This window comes from Saimiri boliviensis, chromosome 1 (assembly GCF_048565385.1).
Source record: "Saimiri boliviensis isolate mSaiBol1 chromosome 1, mSaiBol1.pri, whole genome shotgun sequence".
Lineage (NCBI taxonomy): Eukaryota > Metazoa > Chordata > Mammalia > Primates > Cebidae > Saimiri > Saimiri boliviensis.
The window spans coordinates 267,465,290-267,474,470 of record NC_133449.1 but is presented as its reverse complement, the minus strand read 5'-3'; the positions used below and the strand labels follow the sequence as shown (position 1 = coordinate 267,474,470).

General features: G+C 42.3%; 1 pseudogene; it reads left to right on the top strand.

Moving 5' to 3' along the window:
• The first annotated feature begins 1,343 nt into the window (after positions 1-1,343).
• LOC141583526 (large ribosomal subunit protein uL24 pseudogene) lies at positions 1,344-3,912 on the top strand (annotated as a pseudogene).
• The last annotated feature ends 5,269 nt before the right edge of the window (positions 3,913-9,181 follow it).

Genomic DNA, 9,181 nt, shown 5'->3' with positions numbered 1-9,181 from the left:
TTGTTGCTAATTTTCTGTCATCATGATTTGTCCAGTGCTGAAAGTGAGGTATTGACTTCTTCAACTATTATTATATTAGAGTCTATCTTTAGCACTAATAATATTTGTTATTTATATTTGGATGTGTTGGTGTTGGTACATATATATTTACAATGATATCATTGTATACAATGACATATCATTATATATAATGATATATATAATATTATATGTGATCTTTTAAATATACATGTATATATATATCATTATATACCAATATATATCATTATATATATATATCTCATATACCAATATATACCAATATATATACCTATATATATATATGTATACCATCAATATCTACCTATATATATATATATCATTATATAATGATATATATAATATAACCTTCTTTGTTTCTTTTTATTTTATTTTTACTTAGTCTCTCTCTATTTTTTTTCTTTCTTGAAACAGGGTCTCAGTATGTTTCCCAGGCTAGAGTGGAGTGGCATGATCATGGCTCACTGCAGCCTTGACCTCCTGGACCCAAGCAATCTTCCCACCTCAGCCTGCTGAGTAGGTGGGACCACAGGCATGTGCCACCATGCCCAGTTAATTTTCTTATTTTTTGTAGAGATGGGATTTCCCTGTATTGCTCAGGCTGGTCTCAAACTCCTGAGCTCAAGCAGGCCTCCTACCTTGGCCTCCTAAATTACTGGCATGAGCCACTGCACCCAACCTTTTATTTTCTAATAAAAGTGTAGCTCCTCCTGTGTGTTTTTTGGTTTCCATTGTGTGGAATATTTGTTCCATCCCTTCAGTCTATGTGTGTCCTTACAAGTGAAATGAGTTTCTTGTAGGCAGCATGTAGTTGGGTCTTGTTTGTTTGTTTGTTTTTTTTTTGAGACAGAGTCTTGCTCTCTTGCCCAGGCTGGAGTGCAGTGGTGCAATCTAGAAATTCACTGCAACCTCTGTCCCAGTAAGTGATTCTCATGCCTCAGCCTCCCTAGTAGCTGGGATTAGAGATGTACACACCCACACCTAGCTAATTTTTGTATTTTTAGTAAAGGCAGTGTTTCACCATGTTGGCCAGGCTGGTCTTGAACTCCTGACCACAAGTGATCCCCCCACCTTGGCCTTTCAAAGGGCTGGGATTACAGGCATGAGCCACCTATTGGGTGGTGACAGTTTTGGTGGAGGACAACCCTTGAACCCTCATACAGTACATGCATATGTCAGCAGTGGCAGTGGTAGGCTTGGTGTACTGGTCTCCAGCACATGGAGGTACTGGTGGCAGTTGGGGTGTGTCCATCCTTATGTCTCTGGACAGTGCATGCATGTGCTGGTGGTGGTGGATAGGGTCGGACTAACCCCAGGCCTCCAGATTGTAGGCACAGGTGGTGGCATGAGCAGAATGAGCCTGTCTCTAGACCCCTGGAAAGGGTACATGGGTGCTGGTGGTGGCAGTCAAGGCAGATCAATCTCCAGGTCCCCCAGTGACATGCACAGACTGGCTCTAAAAGGGTTTTAATTGCAGCATTTTTTTTTTTTTTTGTAAAAGAAAAATATTCTAAATAACCTAAATACTCATGGATAGCTAATAAGTTATGATACAGCTACAAAATGATTTGTAAGATATAGTATTAAGGTTAAAAAAGCATGATGTATTTGTGTAATGTGGTGGTTGAAGGACCACTAACAGTGACTATCCATAGTGAGGTAAACTCGGTGACGGGGAGAAGAGATAAGCGCTGGAGACCCCTGCTGTGCCATCTTTTGTACTTTTGGAATTCAATACCAGCTGCACATATTGGTTATTTTTAGAATTTTATTCTTGTGGTAGGCAAAATTTAAAAATTCCCCCCACCTAAGAGTTCTTGTCCTGGAACTCATGAATATGATTAAAATATCGCCCCTCTAATTGTTATGTTATATGGCACAGTTGATTTTAAACAGAAAATTACCTGGAAGACCCATGTAGGCCCTGCAAGTGGGCTTTGAGCCATGTGGGCAGGCAATTCTAGGTATCTGGGTATCTGGATTGTGGTTTAAACCACAGGGCCTTGTGAATTCCTTGTTTCCTAGAAAGGGGCATGGCAAAGGAAAGGCTGGGTGGGGACTCTGGGGGAGGCAAAATTTCCCTTTCTTATTCAGGTCTCTGGCTAGGCTTAAGAATTAAATTGACATAAGACAGATGGATAACAGAAAAACATACATATTTTATTTAGTAATTTTTATCTGTACATGGGAGCCCTCAAAAGAAAAATAGAGACTCAAAGAAGCAATTAGGGCTGAAAGCTTATGTAGGGGATTGGACAAAGAGTAGTAAAGTTTGAAAACATGGCTTCCCTTTTGCTGCCATCACCTAAGCGGGAGCTGCCAAAATGAAGTTCAGTCCCTTTGGGACTTCCGACCGAAGCAAGAATCGCAAAAGGCATTTCAATGCACCTTCCCACTTTCGCAGGAAGATTATGTCTTCCCCTCTTTCCAAAGAGCTGAGACAGAAGTACAACATGTGATCCATGCCCATCCGAAAGGATGATGAAGTTCAGGTTGTACGAGGACACTATAAAGGTCAGCAGATTGGCAAAGTAGTCCAGGTTTACAGGAAGAAATACTTAATCTACATTGAACGGGTGCAGCGGGAAAAGGCTAATGGCACAACTGTCCCCGTAGGCATTCACCCCAGCAAGGTGGTTATCCCTAGGCTAAAACTGGACAAAGACCGCAAAAAGATCCTTGAACGGAAAACCAAGTCTCGCCAAGTAGGAAAGGAAAAGGGCAAATACAAGGAAGAAACAATTGAGAAGATGCAGGAATAAAGTAATCTTGTATACAAGCTTTGATTAAAGCTTGAAACGAGGGAAAAAAAAGTTTGAAAACATGACAAGACAAAGAGGTTTGGGGTAGAACAGTTAATTGCGGAAAAGTCACTAGGCAGATAAAGGTTAGTTTGATAAGTGTTTTCGTTTTTTGTTGTTGTTGTTGTTGTTTTTTTTTGTTGTTGTTTTTTGGTATCTGTTTCTCTCTCAGCTTTGACACCCCTTCTCTGAGGATAAGAGTGTCTTCCTTCCTCCTGCGCAGGGAGGGTACCTTTCACACAGAGCTTCATCTCTTGCTTTGAGGAAGAGAAAGGAAGATCAGAACGCCATTCTCGCACCTGCTGTTTCTCAAGTGCCCTTAACTCAAAGTCATCAATATGCCAAAATGGCATATTTTGGGGTGTCATGCTCTTTGTCTCTACAAAGACCAGAGCAGAGCTTCTGCTACCTGAGCTTGAGGGCAATAGTGTTTATATGACTCCTTTTCCATGAAGCTTTCCTAATATCTCCTCAGCCTGAGTAAGTTTGTCTTTCCCTAAACTCCTTTACCGCTTAATTCTTACCATGTGCTGCCTCAGGAGGAAGACATTGAAGCTTTTAGAAGGATAAACCTACTCGTGAATGGTTGCATCTCAGGAACAGGAGTAGAAGAGGTAGACAACATGTATTACTGTAAATTTCAAAACAAACTTTGAAAAAGCATATATTGCTTTTCATTGTCAGGAAACGTTTCATGTGTGTAAGTCACGACTTCTGTACCAGACTGCAAACTTGTGAGGACAGCAGCGTATCTAATCCTTGTATCTACCGTAGGACCTGATGTATACATAAGGATGCTTAATGAATGTTCATGGAGTATATGTGAATAAGTCAACCTGAGACAGAATTCTGTCTGCAGCTATGTCAAATATGACATTTTGGATGCAAGAAACAAAGTTTCTAATGAGCTTAGTTAATAAGGAAATGTATTATCTCCCAAAACAGTCAATCTAGAAATTGTACAGGCTCTGGACGCAATCCGTGGGGGTTCCAGTTCCATTTGTCTGCTAATATATATCTGTCCTCCCTGTCTCCTGTGCTGCCTTTGTCCTCGGCAGCCTTCCCTCATGGTCAAAAAACGGATACCAGTATCAACTGGAACAGAATATTGTCCTCTCACACTGTGAGGAGGGGGCTTGGTGGTGGGTTGGGGGAGGGCACGGAAAGAGAGAGAGAGGGCAGGAGAGAGAAAAAATCCTCTTCACTCATCATGGAAAGTTCATCCTTTCAGTCTGAATGGGCCAACTTGAGTCACAGGGCCTTTGATACCAGTAGCCATGGGAATGCCCCAGGAGGACTGACTTCCACAGGTGGGATGGTATTGCTATCATTGGCTTAGAGTATCCAGGAACCTGCCCTGGAGGTAGGGATAGAGTTAGCTGTTCCTGAGTCTTTTGGGGAACACCGAGCCAAATCCCAGATCTCTTAGTGAGAAACATGAGCAAAATCTCAGTTGTCTTAGGAAGAAGCAGGAGAGTAGATGCTGGGAAGCGAACCATTAGGGTAAACAAGAGCATCTAAGAGAGATCAGTCTCCCTCCTTTGCTTCCTTTCTTGCCCGCCCCAACCTGTACCTCCCAAGATGAAGAACTAGGAACTTAGCTTAGCTTTAGTAAAAGGGCTCTTTTGTTCCAGTGGCCAAGAGAAATGAGGGGGACCCCAGGAGGCGAGGAGAGGCTTTGTAGATAAACCCTTTTGAGGCTACAGAGTAAAAAGAGAGTCACTAGAGGAAGGTTCCTGAATTTTCAGTCAGGCAGGAGATTAGGTGGTATCCATGGTAACAAATGGATCGAGAGGATTCTGCAGAACAGGGGATGTTGAATGTGGAATCTGAGCACTCCCACCCTTAGGTTTTTGTTTCTTATCAAGAGGCCATATGGCCTTTCTGAGCCAGCTCTGCAGACAGGACCAACTTCATGGCATGCGACCCATGCAGACAGTCACCCAGGGCCTGTGCTCAGAAGGGCCCCTGAGTTTGATTTAATGCTCTTTTGTCACCACTGGAAATTTTTCATCCTTTTTTTTTTTTTTTTTTTTTAGCTGGAGTTTCGCTCTTGTTGCCCAGGCTGGAATGCAATGGTGCAATCTCAGTTCACTGCAACCTCCACCTCCCGGATTCAAGTGATTCTCCTGCCTCAGCCTCTTGAATAGCTGGGATTACAGGCATGTACCACCACACCCAGCCAATTTTTGTACTTTTAGTAGAGTTGGAGTTTTGCCATGTTGGCCAGACTGGTTTCGAACTCCTGACCTCAAGTGATCTGCCCACCTTGGCCTCCTAAAATGCTGGAATTACAGGCGTGAGTCACATACCTGGCCTTAGTGTATTACTCTTATGCCTTTGTATCCTCATAGTTTAGCTCCCACTTATGAGTGAGAACATAGGATGTTTGGTTTTCCAATCCTGAGTTACTTCACTTAGAATAATGGTCTCCAATTCCTTCCAGGTTGCTGTGAAGGCCATGATTTTTTTTCCTTTTTTGTGACTGAATAGTATTCTATGGTATATATAAACCACATAATAAATTTGAATTATTATCTACCAGGCTTCCTGATGAGTTTGCAGGTTTTAAAGTACATTATGTGCTATGCCATGTAGTTCTGCTGGTGCAAAGGCCTAATGATGTGTGGTGTGAAATTGGTTTTCAGTGTGTGTTCTTTTCCTGTACTGTTTTCTGCCCTCATTCGTATCTCCCATTACATCATGTGAGCCTTAGCTACTTTCTCCAAGGAGTGAGAAAAAGTGCAGGATCAGAGCAGGTGTTTCTCTATATCTGTAGAGATAAAGCAAGGTACAGGTAGGTGCTGGGTCAGCAACATTTGCTTCCTACATGGAGACAAAGGATTCCATATTATGCACTGAGTTTGAACATGGTTCCTGTGCTTAGCATTGATTTGTTCCCATAAGCATTTGTGAACCACTCTTAGTACCTTGTTTATAGTAGAAGCTCCATAAATAACATATTGATTAATCAATTGGTTCTTTACTCATATAAATTCATTCAGCACATTCTTACTGAGCATCTACTCTGTGCCAGGCACGCTTTGCTTAGCTGTAAGAACACAAAGATAAAAGATAGGGTTGCAGGCTGCAAGGAGTTCCTCGCCTGAAGGAAAACAGCCCTGTGATGAATGAGGAGGTCACAGTGCCCCATGAAAACACAGAAAGGGCGCCTTACCCCAGCCATGGAAAGTGGAGGAGAGGGAGAAGTAAATGCAAGGGAGAGAGTCTGGGGAAGCCTGGGGGTGGGAGAGCATCCAAACTGAGATACTGAGAGAGTTTATGTTTCTATACAGAGAAAAGCCTTTTTTTTTTTTTTTTTTTTTAGATGGAGTTTTGCTCTTGTTGCCCAGGCTGGAGTTGGAGTGCCATGGCACGATCTCGGCTCACCTCCCGGGTTCAAGCGATTCTCCTGGCTAAGCCTCCTGAGTAGCTGGGATTACAGGCATGGGCTACCACACCTGGCTAATTTTTGTGTTTTTAGTAGAGACGGGGTTTCACTATGTTGGTCAGGCTGATCTCAAACTCCTGACCTTAGGTGATCCCCCTGCCTAGGCCTCCCAAAGTGTTGGAATTACAGGTGTGAGCCACTGTGCTGGGCCAAAGAAAATCCCCAGTTTTATTAAGATATAATTCCCATACATACAGTTCACCCATTCATAGTGTACTAATTCAATGGCTTGTAGTACAGTTAAAGAGTTGTGAGGCTGGGTGCAGTGACTCACATCTGTAATCCCAACATTTTGGGAGGCCAAGCCAGGTGGATCACCTGGGGCTCAGGAGTTTGAGACCAGCCTGGCCAACATGGTGAAACCCCATCTCCACTAAAAATATAAAAATTAGCCAGGCATGATGGTGCATTCCTGTAATTTCAGCTACTCGACAGGCTGAGGCACAAGAATCACTTGAACCCAGGAGGCGGAGGTTCAAAAAAGAAGAGTTGTGGATCCATCACCACAGTCAATTTTAAAGTGTTTTCATCACCCCCCAAAAAACCCTGCATTCCTTAACTGGCACCCCTTAATATCCCCATGTCCCTCAGTGCCAGGCAACCACTGATACACTTTTTTTTCTCTCTATCATTCTGCCAATTCTGGACATTTCCTATGAATAGAATCATACATTATGTAATTCCTTGTGACTGGCTTCTTGCACTTAACATAATGCTTTCGAGTCATTGATGTCGTACCACCTCAGTGCTTTATTCATTTTTATTACCAGTATGATTTTGTTGTGTGGATATACCACTATTTTATTTATCTACCTTTCAGTTGATGGACATTGGGTTATTTCCACTTTTTAGCTATTATGAATAATGCTGCTATGAACATTTATATATCTATTTATGTGGACATATGTTTTGTTACTTGAGTATATACCTAGGAGTGGAATTGCTGGATCATACCATAATTCTCTGATTAACCATCTGAGGAACTGCCAGACTGTTTTCCAAAGCAGCTGTCCCATTTTACATTCTCATCAGTGATGTAGGAGGGTTTCTATTTTTTTATGTCCTCACCAACATGTATTGTTACCTTTTTGATTATAGACATCTTTGTGGATGTGAAGTGGTATCTCACTGAAGTTTTCATTTGGATTCCTTGATGGCTAATAATGTTGACCATTTTTTGTGTCCTTGTTTGCTATTCATGTATCTTCTTTGGAAAAATATCTCTGTAAATCTTTTGCCCATTTTTGGAGGGTATTTATCTTTCCATTATTGAGTTTTAAGTGTTCTCCATATATTCCAAATACAAGTCTCTTATCAGATATGAGATTTACACATATTTTCCCCAATTTTTGGGTCATCTTTTCACTTTTTTGATGGTGTCCTTCTTTTGAAGCACAAACAATCTGGATATTGATAATATTCAGTTTAGCTACCAAATCGGTTTTGACTGATGAGTCAGGTTAAGTGAGGACAGGATGGAACAGCATCCAGGTTTAGAACAAGCAATAGTACAGAAGCACAGAGATGTAACAGCATAGCTCATTGTAGCCATTCTAGATTGGTTTGCCTTGACAAAAGGGCTGTGAGTGAGAAATGGTGGGCAAGAAATCAAACTGATACAAAGTGGTAAACCATGTGAAGATACTAGATTTTATTCTATAATCAATAGGAACCACTAAAAATTGTTAAGTAGTATATATGAAAATCAGATTTGCAATTTAGAAAAATTCCTCTGTTGTGGAGAATGCATGGGAAGAGGATAATGTTAGAGATAGAGAAGTCAGGGGCACTGATCATGGTGACAAATGATGACTTGAACTTAAGCAAAAACAGTGTAGACAGAGATTAAGGAATGATTTGAAAAATATGAAGGAAATAGAATGGAAAGTACCTGGAGGCCATTGAGATTTGGAGGATGAAGGGAAGAAATGATTCCTCGGTTTTGGATCTGGGTGGTTTAACTGAAGGAGTACAGCTAGTGAGGGTAGTAGAAGGGAATGGGAGTGAAGAAGGTAGGTTCAGTTTTGCAAATGTTGGGTTGAAGTTCCTGAAGAATATTCGGGAGAAGATATTGTTACAAGTTGGTTTCTCCCAGAAGCTGACTCTGGAAGGGAGTTAGCATGCAGATTACTAGGGAGTCTTTTTGGAAGCAGCCTATGGAAAGGAAAGGAAGAAAGCAAGATTGGGCAGAGGAAGAAGCCAGGTGGCAGTCCTGGCCCAATGAGAGCTCTGACAGATGACTCATCAGCATTGTCCTTTGATAAGCTGAGATGGCTGAGGCTGTATGGCCCTGGCTGGATCATCTTGGGAAGGATGTGAACTTGGGCAAGGCTGCTCTCTGCACTTGAGGCAATTCTTAAAGGAGCTGACAACTGGAGGCATCTGCTGACTACACCCCTTGCTGCTGGGGCAACAAGTCCTTTCTTGAAAGAGAATCTGTGGGGTCCAGGTCAGTGTCTATTGCAGATATGCAGTGGGCAGTCCTGTGTGTGTGGATCTGGAGAAAGGTACTCACAGGAGGCAGGCCTGGGACAGAGAAGGAGAGTTGGAGGTGATCAACATGCATGGCATTCTTGGTGTCACATGACTGAATGGCATCCCTGAGGCAGGGAGTGGAGTGAGAACAGAGTGGAAGAATGCTACTGGGGTGCTTTCGAACACACGTAGCAGAATTCCTCATTTAAAATAGCCTAAGCTATAGGCTTTTCAGTCTCAGGTAACAAGAAGTCTGAAAGTGGGCAGTTCCGGCATGATTCATTTGGTGGCCTGGGAATGTCATCAGGGACCCAGGTGGATTCTTCCATCTGTTCTGCCATGCTCAGCATGTGGGTTTTTACCAGACTTGTCCCATCACAACCACAAGATACCTGCCTCCATTCTGGAAAGCAAG